This window comes from Crinia signifera, chromosome 6 (genome assembly GCF_055691185.1).
Source record: "Crinia signifera chromosome 6, ASM5569118v1, whole genome shotgun sequence".
Taxonomy (NCBI): Eukaryota; Metazoa; Chordata; class Amphibia; order Anura; family Myobatrachidae; genus Crinia; species Crinia signifera.
Window position 1 is genome coordinate 239569344 of NC_139222.1, and position 16106 is coordinate 239585449.

The following is a 16106-nucleotide window of genomic DNA, read 5'->3' on the forward strand; positions in this document are numbered from 1 at the left end:
TTATCGAACAATCTACTCAGGGTCACGAAGGATAATGTACAATTTAGGGATAAAAATAAAAACAGGGGTGGTTACAACATATACACGTTCACAAATATGGCATCCTTTGGTAGGTATTGTTTGTGACAACAGACCCTTGAACTCTTTGTTGTCTCTCTTTTTGGTATGCTTTTAAGTATGATGGTATTAAAACATCCGATCCTGGGTAAGGTGTCAAGTTTATAGATTCTACCTTAACCTAAGCTGGGACGGGTAACACACTCTCAGAACTCTGTATCGTCCGTCCAATGCCTGGCAGCAGGGCGGCGGCGGTATCCTTGCTTTTGAGGATAAGAACGGATAGTGGGGGGGGAGACAAGAATAGGATCCACAACAATAGAGAAAACTGAGAAAGGAAAAATTTTGTTAGTGATCCTTTCAACCTGTTACCAGTGGGGTGTGTCACAGTCCCTTTTTGTAGCTTGTACAGGTTGCTTGACCTTAGCTGCTCTCCAGTCCTCCCGAAATGGTGCCTCTTAGCGATTTCTTTCTTTCGCCCTCGAGTGTAGGGACCTTCCGGTTTTCAGTTCTTTCGGCAGTAGGACGAACGTACCCGAATCTCTCTCTGCGACTTTGTTATTGAGGTAGTGCTGGTCAACAAGATCTGGGGTGGTCCTTTCCAAAGGTCTATCAAGCAACCTGTATATGGCAAAGCAGGGGAAACAACAACAACATCTCCTGGTTCATGGTTATGACAGTTCACAACAGGTGTCAACAAAGTCCTTTTGCTGCAGTTTTCCAGGTGTGGATACATCACTTGCATTTGTGGTCTAGGATCTCCTTGTGGGATTACCATAACCTGTGGCTGCCCGCCAAGCAATGTTTCGATGGGGACCAATGAGGTGGAGTTCTGAGAGTGATTTTACTACTACAAAAAGAGATTATGGGGTGTACCATCAGTCCCTGAAGGTTAACACATGACTTAAACCTTTTATATATATTTGCATACTCAAGGGTGTTTCTGGGCTGCCATATCTATACACACAAACGTCAACATATATATATATATATATATATATAAAAATAAATAAATAACTTAAATGCTTCTAGAGTGGACTGTACAAAGCCAATTTTGTATTACCTGCAGAGGATCCTGCTGGAGGAGGGATGTGGAGATGGCTCTGTGGGAACAGCCGTTGCAGTTTGTTTCCCCCAGACAAGTAAGGCATGATTCTGTCGTCTTACCTGTCTGTGGGCACACCAGTAATTTTGGACTAATTTTTCCACATACCTTCCCTGTCAAGACAAGTCAGGCCATGGGCTATCTCTGTCCTGACAGTTTGGCATGTTCTTAGAGTCACTGGTTTACCTTGTCCATCTTTCTATTCCTGTCCACATCCCTTCGGCTTCCAGACTGCTTCTCCTGCAGGGGACACAAATCTTGTATTACTATGTGAATATACTGACATTTATAGGGGGAACACAAACATTATCCGCAGAGCGCATGGCTCACCCAGCTGCCTTGCCAGCATGTTCATCATCAAGTGACACTGAATCCTCATTGAAGATGTGGTTTTTACACTTGATAACAGCCACTCTGTCCGGCAGCTGTGTGACTGTCGAGAATCTTTTAAACTTACAACGCTTGCGCCACTGGAGTGCCAGCTACTGAAACAAAACATCTGATGCGCCATAGGGCCTAAGATCTTTTGTATTACCCCAACAAACATACTTGGAGTCGGCATGAATATTGGCTGTTTTTTTTTTTTTTTTTTCAGTTCGCAGTACTATTAATGAGACTGCTGCTGCTGAGTGAGACGTCCAATGGGTTCAGCCTCTACTATGCCTTTTCCATCTATTACGGTATAGCCAGTGTACAATTTTTCCCTCTCGGTGTTGTGGAAAGAACGGAAAAAAAATGAATTACCTCTTCCAATGGGTTGTTACCACCCTTTGGGGGCATGCTGCAAAAGGTCTGATTCAAACATGTCATGCAATCATATTCGTCTCGGCTCCCACTAAATTCCACCATTCCAGCAACCTCAGCACCACTCCACCCTTTGTGCCTTTGGCGGGCACACCTGGTAAGAGTGTTGCTGGGTTTACAATATTACCCATTTTACATGGTAACATCAATGCAAGTTCCCATTTAGTGAACTTGGCTGATGAATATTTTTCACATGTTTAGGCAGAATTTTAGGAGTGTCCAGACTATATGAGGAGCATAAACAGTTAAAACACACCCCAACACCACATTCTCAGTTTTGTTTACCAGTAGTGCTATGGCGACTACACTGTGTAGACAAGTATGAATGTGCTTAAGTAATAGGGTTTAATTGCACACTGCAGTACGACATTGGTCAGGCTGGCATCACCAGGTTTCTTACGTCACTATATCTGTCGCCCCCTCAGCAGGTCTAATATTCTACATCACATGGTCTCTTGTGTCAGTTTTACCCATGGCAAAAAGCTGTAATCAGGCCTGTTTGTGAAGACATGGGTATTGTGATTGCACCTATTTATATGTAAATGCGTTTTACAACCCTTTTCATTCTTTGTAGAAGGGGAATGCTTTGTGCATTACTTGGACTGCTTTTCACAAGATGGTGGCTGTGGTTGCCCTGGGTAACATTAGGAGTAATGCTTAAAGTTATTGAGACTTTGTTCAAGATTTACTGAAAAATATCTCTATTGTGACTACTCGCTTTGCAGGGTACCGCATATTCATAATGGTATTTCTCTGCTGGGAGTGCGACAGATTCTTCGAACTATTTATCTATGATTTGTGGGTTTCTGGAACAGAAGGGTAGGGGAAGGAGAAAAAATTGGAAAAAGAGAGAGAGAAAAACTCAAAAAGGGTAGAAAATATTAATGACAGTAATGTGTACATTTATTTTCAACAGAAACATTTTTCTTTTATTTTGATGACGCCAGGATTTAGCACTATGGGGGAATTGGCTCTCAACTATTTGGTTCTTACCCTTGTCAACTCCTGTTCTGATTCGTAAGCCCTCCCTTTCTTTCTGTTTCCCAGTGTGGTTGTGACTATGGGCTGTGTCTAGGGGTATTTAGCTAAAAGTTCTCTTTTTGGGAACCTTGTTATTTCACTGGGTATTTTCCCAGCTCAACCTCAGGTTTCGAATGGTGAGGCTGTACTTTGGGGCGCTATACTTTCTGTTTTTAACAGGGTTTCTATTGAAGCTATGGTTGCCATTGATCCTGTGTCCTTCCCATCTGCTGGTTTCGTCAGTGGGTAATGTTGTATTTTTCCTGTTACCCCGCTTGCTGCTACTAATTGCTTGACACAACCTAGACCAGGAGGGAATGTTGTTAACGGGTTAGGTACAAAAAAAACTTTATATTTAAACTATTCCACTTACCCATATCTGAGGCTCCTCCCTCAGATATTGTCTTATGTTACCTGGATGTGGGGTGTATGTGTGTCCTACTCCCTGTTTGCATATATGTGTCATGCTTAGGGCGGCGTTGGCTACTAGGTGGGGCTATGGCTATGTGTTGAGACCTACCTGTCTTCTCCCATTGTGTCTCTCAGTTACTTACATATGTGTTATGTTTTCTATGGTTATTTACCCTGCAATGTCTGGCTATGTGTCCATTGTTTCCACATTTGAAACATACTATTTGGTTTTGTCTTTCTGTCATAAATCGTTTGTCCAGATCAACAGCAGATTTCTTTAAAGTGTGTATTGACATCTGTCTGCAGTTGGGGTGAATGGTTTCTAGGTTGGTTCTCAGATTTTTTCTAAGACCTTGTATCAGCACAGAGACAATCCCTCCCTTAAGATGTATGTTGTCCCCGTGCCCGGGGATACCAGAGTGTTTTGGCAACATCTGTAAAGCACGGTTGAAATATCCGCTGGTGGACTCACCATCTTTCTGTGTGATGGTGAACCCTAAGGTATTTTCAACTGTCCCTGGGAAATATACACCCAATTGTATATTTATTAGGCGTATATTTTCCTGGTTGCCCTGTTCAGTTAAGATCTTATCGCCCTCCACACCACTGTCTCGAATGAACTTCTGGACATCTATATGTGAAGGGAGGCAAGCTCTCAACATGTACCGCCAATCCTTATTGGTGGGCTCATCTGAATTTCCTCGCTCCCTTACAAATTTCTGACACTTTGCCAGATCTTTGCTGGGATCAGGGAAATTTTTGATGATTGAATGACGTTCCAATCGTGTCCATGTATTGTGCATGTCACTATCCTTTACAGGCATTACCTCATCCCCGCCTCCCCGTCCACAAGGAGGTTCCACTGTGTGCAGAGGGTGGATCTGTATTCCCCCTGCACCATTGGACAACATCCCAGGAGCAACTATCTCTGTGCTGTGTTGTGTGTACTTACCTGTGTCTAATACTATGCTGTTGACATCAGCCGTCTCCTCCTCCTGTGCTGGGACCCCAGCAGTGGGTTGCACCTTTTCCTCAAGCATGTTAAGGGCATGGGAGACGGCCAGTGCCAACAGCTGCTCGTTCTCCTCTCGGGTTTCCTTATAAGGGGGTAAGACAGGGTACAAGTTAGTAACGGATACATTATTACTTATGTCTTTCTTATGAGTCATTAACCCCTTCGGCACATATGGGGGTGGGGGAGTTGATTCTATTGCGGCAACGGTTGCATTTTTATTGTGGCTGATTGTGTCCGGTATTGCCAGATCTTTGATTCCCCATTGTTCCTGTCCTTCCTTCTGCCACAATTTAAGAATATCTATATGCTTCACTCTCTTCTTACGACTGGAGAGTAGACATATTTCATCTTTTACTGCCGATAAGATTTCTGGATCGAAGCTACCAACACTGGGAAATTCTAACTTGCTGCCTTGTGTCATTTTTCTCCATTTATTTTGGTAAACAACTGCGAGTTCACCGTGCTTCCTGCACATAATAAAAGCAGCCGATCCTTTTGGCTGGCTTGCTTCCTCCCTAACATGCACGTTATCACAGCGTGACCCGTTATTACCCATAATTACAGGAATAAATGTTCACGCCTAATAGATAATCGGTGGGTTATTTAAGTTGAGAGCTCCCCAACCACTCACTTCTCCACACAGCGACACTTCAACGCAATCAAGCGAAGAGCCCACAATGCGAGGTAATGTACTCAATCACCAAGTCTTTCAACTAGCAGCGAACTTCTAGCCAACTTGCTTGATGCGGCACAATTTTTCCAGGGTATAACAAACTTGTTTTCCTATACCCCCAAAAATCGGATTTCTAAAGTAGCTAATCGGAAACAAGTGCGTTCCGATATATCTTCTTGTACCCTCCTAGCGGAATTAATTCCACTGAAGGGGCAGTTCCTATGGGCACGTCGTCACGTGAACCCGGGTCCTAACTGGACTGTCCTACACTGGACTACACTGCGCTGAGTCGTGCCGTCACACACCCGTTCGCCTCAGTTATGTTTCACACTGGGCGCTGGTTACACCTTGGTCTTATGCATATATTTGAAATATTTCTGTACAGAAAGTTTTCCCAGGCCGGTAGCTTTTCACTAGATACTTATGCAGGTATAAATCCCTTATAACACTCTATAGGAATCTATTAAAATAATGCTTGAGTTGCTTGTTTAAAAAAAATGAACAAAAAGAAAAAAACTTATTTTCTTTTATTAATCACCGCCTCACTCGCAGTATATTGCTATACTGTGTAAATAAAGCTAGTGGTTAAATACTGTTCACCTTTGAGTTCCTATGTGTGCTGCATGTGCAGTACCAATGAACAGCCACGTGTGTACATGCACTGTTCACAGGCCGCCGATGAATCGGCCACCCACGTGTTCTATAGTGTATTTGCAAGGTTGCACTCGGGTTTCGCTATACGCAGTAATTGCGCTTAAATGTGGAATAAATCCCTTAACTCCGTCCGAAAGTTACGTATCAAGATGCGAAATAAATCCCGCACTTAATCCGTAAATCACGTACAAAGATGCGAAAATTTCCCGATATGGGCACGTGCGCGCGCACCTTGCGTAATACACAATAGACGCTTTACGTTACTGCAAAAGGCCCAGGACTTGTCGCCACGTGGCTGAGTCCCTGGTTTTGCAGTAACTAACAAAATGTTATAGCTTTGCACAGAGGGGATCCTCTATGTACTATAATAAACACAGACTCCACGTGTGCGAACCTTATCGCACGTGGTACATATACTATAATAAACAAGCAGCCCAAGACACTATACCCCGTTAAACTACTTGTGGCAGGCAGAAGTACAGTTTACTAAACACTTAGGTATGATATGCTTTAAAACACGTGGCTTTCACTTATTGTACTCCGGGTTCAGCGCTAGCACTTCCCGAACCCCGCACCGCCGTGGAATCGGCCTATCCAGCAATGGAAACAAATAAATACTTCCACCCTTTTGCTGGTATAGGTCGATCCGCACGCCTGGTACTGAGTTCTGGACTGTGGAGCGGACGGACGAGCCCTCAATTGTTAATGGCGATATGATTATTACCAGAGATACAATATGTGAAAAGCGCAGGTTACGTAATGTGTCCGTAACCTGCTTACCCTTTATACCTAGCTACGTGCGAACAAAACGTAGCGCAGCGTAGCGTACCTTTTAATTGTATGTTATACACTTAAGAACCAATACCTTGATAAGAGATCCCTTCGCAGGACTTTGTCTCTAATTCTGCGAATATACTTTAAAGGACAGAGTCCGCAATGTACCTTATCGCTATTATGCGAATAACCAGACACGACCACTGAATAGAAGTAAGGAGGTTAGAACTCCATATGAAAGGTTGTATTAAAGTCCCTAATGGACAAAAGGGGGTTACAGAAATAAGAATAAACAGGTATAACAAGTGATACAATCTACTAACAATGAATACTAACAAACTCTGCTAAGGGGAAAGAATACAATAATACAAGACACAATCAGCCAACAATACTTATAAGAATAAATACCGTGAAAATGCAACCGTTTACCGTGGTTATCTAGTAAGCGAAGCGCAGTCCGGTCAGAGCTCACTATCGTTCAGGAATGAACTATAGTCCGGTAGGAAGGTCCAGGGAAAGTAGATGTGCCGAAGAGACCGAGCCTGCTCCGGGTCGCCTATCTTATAGGGTCAGAAGGGGGAGGTCAAAGGCCATTCTCATTGGTCAGAGATCATATGTCCGGTCCACTGTGATTGGAGGTTAGACGCTGTACCTGGTCTGACCAGGTGCAGGGGAGTGAACTTTAAGAGTCCTTTGTTTGGTGGTTTCGGCGTCAGCAAGGATAAGAACCGGTTTGAGCTAGTTTCCTTTGTTAACTACTTACAACAGAAACTGTCTCTGGAATATGGATTATGTCCATATCTATCGGGCAATGTACATTGCGACATATTCGCAATGACCGGAATACTTCGCATAATGAACTGAGCGGAACGGTACTAAACACGATATAGACAGGTGTGTGCAGGGCTAACTAAGCTATGTGTGGCGTTCTAAACCTTTTAACTATATTTCATTTCGTGTAAGTGTGTTATTATGAATTTATGTGTGATAGTATGTCTACTCTTCTGGTCCACATTGTCACACATACTCGGGTATGGAAACTTTATTTGCGCAACTCTGCGAACCAAAATGGCGGCCATACTATCACAAAATGGCGTGTGTGTACCTAGACTTCCACAGCACTCACAAAGTTAAAGCAACACATTTTTAATAATGGTACATCACCAGAAAGTTATATCTTTCTTTTTTTTTTTTTCATGTAGTCGACGTTTCGGCCACTAGGTGGCTTTTGTCAAGACAAAAGCACATCGTCCTCACAGCTCCACAGTTCAGGATACAGATATGGCTGAAACGTCGACTACCCTGTACATGAAAAAGAAAATGTAAGATATACTGTAACCAGGGGTGTAACAAGATATTTGTGTACCAACTAATGGTGCAAAATGTACATAGCATATATTACTTACACACTAAAGATGGGCCCCCTTCATCTCTGGGCCCCATAACAGCTGGACCCCTTGCACCTATGGTAGTTACACCTTTGGCTATAACTTTCTTGTGATGTGCCATTATTAAAAATGTGTTGCTTTAACTTGGTGAGTGCCCTTATTGGATTGAAAGGATACAGTATATATGTGATTTTTTTTTTCTTAGCCAGGTATTGTTTTCCCAATCCATTTGACTTACATACCATACTTGCCTACTTGCCTACTTTTAAAGTCTCCTATCTGGGAGAACCCTGGAGAGGAGACTGATGGTGGGACATGATGTAGATGTCATCAAGCCCCACCCCCACTAATGCAAATACCACAATGTGTGGGACTACAAGGAGGGGGGCTAAAAGGATATTATTTGCATATTTAGCCCCTTCCCTCCTCCAAAAAACAGCGAATTGCGGTAATTTTACCGCTGCCGCCAGGGAGATTGAGGGTTGGCCATCTTTCCGGGTGGCCGGGAGGGTGACCCAATTTTCGTGAGCCTCCTAGCCATTTCGGGAGGGTAGGCAACCCTGGTCCATACACTACAAATTTATTTCAGTGACAGTAGGCCAGATGCACTAAGCTTTAAAAGTGATAAAATGGAGAATGATAAACCACCAGCCAATCAGCTCCTACCTGCCATGTCACAGACTGTGTTTAAAAAATGGCAGACGGGAGCTGATTGGTTGGTGATTGGCAGTCCCAGGAGTGCATTGCTCAAGTTCCCAGGCACTCCAGTGACGTCACGGGAACTCGCGCAATGCACTCCTGGGACCGCTGGAGATGCCGGAGATTAAGCTAAAGGCCTGCCGTGGACACCGGGGGACTAGGTAAGTGTGAAAAAAGGGTCGGGGGAGATTCGAACTATTCCCCAAAAAAACAAGTTTTTTTTAAATAATTCAGACAACGGATATGCGGATACGGGATACTCAACCTGTATACATTTTTCACCACATAGGGGCCATTACAATCATTTGCCAACATAATAGCTACAGTAGGTATTCCCCTGGACATGCTTATTGTAATATAGTATAATATGAACTGGAGGGCATTATTAAATGCAGCACTGCATTGTGGCATAATATAAATTGGGAGCACTGTATTTCATACTGTAATATGTAATATGATTTGGGGGTGCTATGTTTCATAATGTCTTCTGGCAGCGCTACATTGTGACACAGCATGAACTAGGGCACTAATATACCTCAAAACATAAACTTAGGGCACTCATATAGCTTGCAGTATAAATCTAGTCAGGCGATGGTGATGCGGGCACCTGTGCAACACCAACGGCTTGGGGTATACACACTGAGCAATCCGTGCTAAATTTTTAAGCAATCTAGTCAGATCACTTTCATATTGCCCTGGAATCGCTTTCATATAGCCCCGTGTGTATGCCCCAGAAGACTCAGGGGCCACCCAGTATTTGGCAGCTGCCTAATGGTAGAGCCAGCCCTGGTGGCTCCCCTCCCCCCATCTTTGAGGCAGCAGCTGGGATACCTACATGTCCCAGCAGCCCCATCTCCACTGGAAAGATGGAGAGAGACCAAAAGAAGACTCATTGACCACCAGATAGGTGATCTCCATTCTTCATTTATTTTCTTCGCACAATTCTTATTATTGTTATCATTTATTTATTTAGCACTACAAGGGATCAGCAGTGTCCAGTTTCAGAGTACATAAAAAGGTTAAAAAAAAACATAACTTACAGTTCGAACACAGGATGTATAAACATATCTGCATCATCAGACAGTATTATTTATTTATTAACAGTTTCTTATATAGTGCACACATATTCCGCAACCCTTTACAGAGAATATTTGAACATTCACATCAGTCCCTGCCCCAGTAGAGCTTACAATCTATATTCCCTACCACATGTACACACGCACACACATTTATTCTAATTTTTTATTTTGTTGGGAGCCAAATAACATACCAGTATATTTTTGGAATGTGGGAGGAAACCGAAGCACCCGGAGGAAACCCACGCAAGTACAGGGAGAATATACAAATATGCTAATCATTACACCATTCGGTACTAAAATAATGATGCATGCTTTTCAGACCAGAGAATCCAGCAATCGTTTTTTATCAGAAGCATGCATAGTTACCCATGGTAGTCCAAAATTGTGTGCGATAGGTACAAGTATTTTTTTTTTTGTGGTAGGAATCCCTTGCCCAATTTAATTCTCTTGTCTCTAATTTGTAGCCATATTGCAGTCTCCTTTTTGGCCACAAGATGTCCAAACACCATTTTTTTCAACTCTAGCCAATTAACATGATAAACCTAAAATGAAAGAAATATGTATACTGTACCAGCAGTGAGAATTAGGTTAATATGATTTATTATATCAATATAATTAATTAGTTCAATTACTATACACAAACATAAATATAAATGATCCTTAGAAAATAAAAGCAATAATACTGTACAGTAGAAACAGCAAAAAAAAAAAAAAAAAACAGAATGAATAAAAGTTACTGCATGACGAATGCATACACTTTACTTTATCACGAAGTGTATGTATTTGTCATGCAGTAACTTTTATTCCTTCTGTATTTTTATTGTTTATTATTTTATTTTTTGCTGATTATACTGTACAGTATTATTGCTTTTATTGTCTAAGGATCATTTATATTTATGTTTGTTTATAGTAATTGAACTAATTACTTATATTGATATACAGTTGCAAGAAAAAGTATGAGATTGGAGGTGTTGGTTAAAGCTGTCCTGCCCTACAAAACACCCCACACACCTACGTTCAGGCACATGGGAGGGGATGTGTTAGGGTTCAAATACCCTTGCATGCTAGCAATGAGATTTGGGCATTCGGGGGGTGGGCATTCGTCCAGGCTGCGGACAGGGTTTACCTGTTCGCTAGACTGCGAACAAACGCAGCCTAGCGTAAAGGTCTGAATCAGGGCTTAACTGTTCGCTAGACTGCGAACAAACGCAGCCTAGCGTAAAGGTCTGAATCAGGGCCTTAGTCTTCCGCATCAGGAATTTCCTTCATTTTGCTGAGGCTTGCCTGATTGTAAAGCCTCCTCTCCGGGAGAAGACTGATGTATATATCATCTAGTCCCACCCCCAGTACTACAAATCCCATAATTGGCAGGTCTTCGGGGAGGGGATGGGGCTAAATAACACACTTTGCCTCTTTAGCCACCCTGATAAGCCGCAAATCACAGGAAATTAATGCTGCAGTGGGGGAGATGCGGGGGTTGCCGCCGGTATCCAGGAGGGTTGTCCATCTTTCCTGGGGGCCGGGCCCTGATTTTGCTGATTCCAATAAATCATATTTCCCAGGCAGAAAAATATAGCACTAGCTCTCCGCTGTACACATAGGCGTGCGCAGCACATTTTATTAGGGGGTGCACCGTCAAAGGAGTGTGCATAGCTCCACCTATTGGGCGTGTCTAACACCGCCAATCAGGCATGTCTTCCATCATCTATTGGCACTTGCTACAATATAAACAGTCTCTCAGCCACACCAAAATCTCCTGCCTATTTCAGTGTTAATCTTCTAATTACTCTGTGTAACAGTACATGCAAATACAGTCATAAACATATATGGATGACACAGGTATGTAGTGATATGACAATGGTCTAGTACAATAAACAATGCAAACACACATACTGTATAATTGATTGATGGGCGCTTCTTTAAATGGAATACAGCTTGCAGCAGGGCCCTCCTACCTCTTAAGTCTGTCTGTTGTTACCCAGTTTATTTTATCACTGTTTACTATTGTAAAGCGCAACGGAATCTGCTGCGCTATATAAGAAACTGAAAATAATAATAATAATAATAATAATAATAAAAGCAAAAGTCTTTGGTTAAGGGCATAGGTGCCAATTCTGTGGCTGCTTGAGGGCCCGAGCACCCACGGAAATTGATGAGCACCCACCTGCTCAGCAGCGGCCCACTCGCCCGTGTCCCCCTGCACTCCCTCTCCCTTGTCGCTGGCACAGGTACTGTGGGGGCATTTATGTATTTGGCACTGTGGGGGCATTTATGTACCTGCACTGTGGGGGCATTTATGTATTTGGCACTGTGGAGGCATTTATGTACCTGCACTGTGGGGGCATTTATGTATTTGGCACTGCTGCCATAATTTCAATATTGGATACAACTGTGCTGTGTAATATAAATCAGTATTATTTGTGGCCACGCCCCTTCCCCATGAAGCCACTCCTCAATATTTTTGGCTTGAGCATCCACCAGCAAAAACATAAATTGGCCCCTATGGTTAAGGGTATTGCTGGTATTGTTAGCGGCAGAGGTGTTCATAAGGGTGGGGCACAGCATTAGGGGGTGCCTGTGCACCCCTAACACTCAATGTGCGCACACCTACGGCTGTACATTACGTAAATGACCCACAGCAGTTTATTTATTTAGCTACTTTATTATTATTTTACAGGTTCCCCCCTTTGGTCCTTATTCTGGTTGACTCCTTGGGTGTTCCCATAGGCAAATTCCCTGGTTCGCTCGCACACAGTGGCTGCACCTGCGCATAAAAACCTATGCACATGCGCAGTTGCGAACAATTGTTCCCCCTAGTAGGACGCGAGGTGTCACTTCAGGGGGCTTAGTCGACAAGACTGAGACCTCTGGTGGGGACCTGGACCGGTACCTGAACCGGGGAGGTTGGAGAGGACCCTTGCACATGGAGTGCGCGACAGTGCACCCAGAGCCAATAAGCAGTCAGAGGTAAAATACAACCGGAGTTTATTTGCAGATGGTTGTAGTATAACAGACAGTAAAGCATGCAGGATAAATGACAGAGTTCATGCAGATTGCAATACTTTACAGATGTGATGATATGTGGGATCGATGGTGGAACATCGGATGTGAAGACTGTGGGTCCGGAATGACGGACGGAAGACTTGAGCTTGACTGTGGGTCCGGAATGACGGACGGGAGATGACTGTGGGTCCGGAATGACGGACGGAAGCAGGAGATCCGGAATATCGGACTAGCGATGAAACATCGATGGTGGATGATGCTGGAGCATCGGAAGGACCAGAGTCCCGGAGCTAGGCTTGGTCGCTGGGCTGAGAGGCAGGATCACAGGCGGTGGAATAACCTGGACTTCACAGGAGATGGAACAACCTGGAACACACTGCAGCATGGAAAACAACACCAGCAGAGAAATACACTTGCACGGAGACAAGGACAGCTGACCATACACTGGAGACAACTGAAGCACTAGCAATGGTTCTGAGAGCTCCCTGCATACTTATACCCACTGGGTGGCCAGGATTGGCCGGGCAGGTATGACAGGGAGATCAGAACCAACGGGATTAGACAGCACAGACATGTGACTGGAAAGAACATGGCAGCCCCCATGTCTGCTATGGCGGGAAAGTGTGTTTGTGCACACCATGCTGGATACTGGGAGCAATGGCGGCGAACAGGTGGATTGCCGTGCACTGGGGACTGTCACTGGGAGACAGGAGGCTGGCAGAGATGACGTCTGGACCGCAAGCTGAACCTGCGGAGGCACTTAGCCGGTAAGAAAGTCTGTCTGACAGCTCGGATCGTGACAGCACCCCCCCCCCTTTAAGGGTGGCCCCAGGACACCTTTTAGGCTTGCGGGGAAACTTGGAGTGGAACGCCCGGATGAGTCTGGGAGCATGGACATCGATGGCATTGGTCCATGATCGCTCTTCGGGGCCGTAGCCCTTCCAATCGATCAAGTATTGCAGACGACCATATCGGATGCGAGAGTCCAAGATCTTACTGACCTCATATTCTGTTCCACGCTGGGTGCAAACCTTAGGAGCCTTGGGGAGCTTGATATGAAAGCGATTCAGAACCAGCGGCTTGAGCAACGAAATGTGGAATGTAGCTGGTACTTTCAAATAGGGCGGCAACTTGAGCTTGTAAGCTACTGGATTGACGACTCGCTCAACTGGGAAAGGGCCAATATATCGGGGAGCGAACTTCATCGATGGCACTCTCAATCGAAGATTCTTGGTTGACAACCAGACACGATCTCCTGGACAGAGGGCTGGCACAGCTCTGCGTTTCCTGTCGGCAAATTTTTTGTACCTGCTTGAAGCCTTCAGAAGTGAAGAACGAATGAGCTTCCAGGATTTGACGAATTGCCAGATGGTCGTGTCGACCGCTGGAACAGAGGACACAGGTTGCAGAGTGAAGTCAGGAACTCGAGGATGAAACCCATAATTGGCAAGGAATGGAGTGACATTTGATGAAGAATGATATTGGTTATTATGGCAGAACTCTGCCCATGGAAGGAGTTGAGCCCAGTCATCTTGGGAAGAAGAGACATATGTGCGGAGAAATGCTTCAAGGTCCTGATTCACCCTCTCCGTTTGGCCATTGGTTTGAGGGTGGTAGGCTGTGGAAAACTTTAACTTGATTTGAAGCAGGGAGCACAGGCTTCGCCAGAACTTGGCTACGAATTGGACTCCTCTATCGGAGATGATTTCAAGAGGCAGCCCATGAAGCTTGAATATCTCTTTGATGAAGAGCTGGGACAGCTTGGAAGCTGATGGAAGACCGGTGAGGGGAACAAAGTGAGCCATCTTGGTGAACCGGTCAACAATCACCCAGATGGTGGTGAACTTGTCAGACTCTGGAAGATCAGTTACAAAGTCCATAGAGATATGCGTCCAAGGACGATGTGGCACTGACAGTGGCATCAATTGCCCAGGAGGAGACTGACGACTGGTCTTGTGCTGAGCACATTTAGCACAAGAGGAAACAAAGTCCTGTACATCCTGTTTGAGGGACGGCCACCAGTAGGACCTGGTGATAAACTCGTAAGTTTTCTAAATGCCTGCATGGCCAGCGAATTTTGAAGAATGCGCCCAACAGAGCAACTTCTTTCTTAGAGCTGGCTTTACATATCTTTTCCCTGTAGGGGGCGTGAGATTTGAAACTCTCGTTGCGGAGAAGGCCACTGGATCAATAATGAAATGTTGATGTGTGGACTTAGACTCACTTTCTTGCTCCCATGAGCGGGAAAGGGCATCAGCTTTTCGGTTTTGTGTCCCTGGACAGAACGACAGCTTGAAACGGAACCTGGAAAAGAAAAGTGTCCATCTGGCTTGACGGGGATTTAAACATTGAGCAGACTTGAGATACAGAAGATTCTTATGGTCTGTGATAATTGTGATCTCATGAACAGCGCCCTCTAGAAGATATCTCCATTCTTCTAATGCCAACTTGATGGCGAGGAGCTCTTGGTCACCGATGGCATAGTTACGCTCTGCAGGCAGGAACTTACGGGAGTAGAACCCACAGGGATGAAGACGACCATCGGGCGCTTTCTGCGAGAGGACTGCCCCAACACCCACGGAGGAGGCATCAACCTCGAGAATAAAGGGCAAGGTGGTATCAGGTTGTCTTAAAACAGGAGCGGAAGTGAACCTCTGTTTCAACAGATGGAAGGCTTCGATGGCTTCCGCCGGCCACTTCGCTGGATTAGACCCCTTTTTCGTTAAGGCAGTGATGGGAGCCACAATAGACGAGAAATTACTAATGAATTTTCTGTAATAATTGACAAAACCCAGGAAACGTCGAATACCTTTCAGCGAAGAGGGAATTGGCCTATCTTGGATGGCCTGCAGTTTTCCTGGGTCCATTTGAAGACCAGAACCGGAGACAATGTACCCTAGGAAGGGTATAGACTTCACCTCGAAGACACACTTCTCCAGTTTACAGTAGAGATGATTTGCTCGCAGCCGGGACAGAACCTCTTTGACCCAATAACGATGTTCTGTGATGTTATTGGCGTATATTAAAATGTCATCGAGATATACAACTACATGACGATACAGAATGTCCCGAAAAATCTCATTGACATAGTGCTGGAACACGGCTGGGGCATTGCTGAGCCCGAAGGGCATGACGAGGTACTCATAGTGGCCGTCTCTGGTATTAAACGCCGTCTTCCACTCGTCGCCCTCTCGTATGCGGATGAGATTATATGCACCCCTCAGGTGGAGTTTCGTGAAGATGGTTGCACCGCTGACACGGTCAAACAGCTCGGTGATGAGGGGCAACGGATATCGGTTCTTTACTGTAATGTCATTGAGGCCGCGATAATCAATGCAGGGACGTAGGCCTCCATCCTTCTTTTTTACGAAGAAGAACCCTGCGCCAGCAGGAGAAGTCGAAGGACGGATGAATCCCTTTGCCA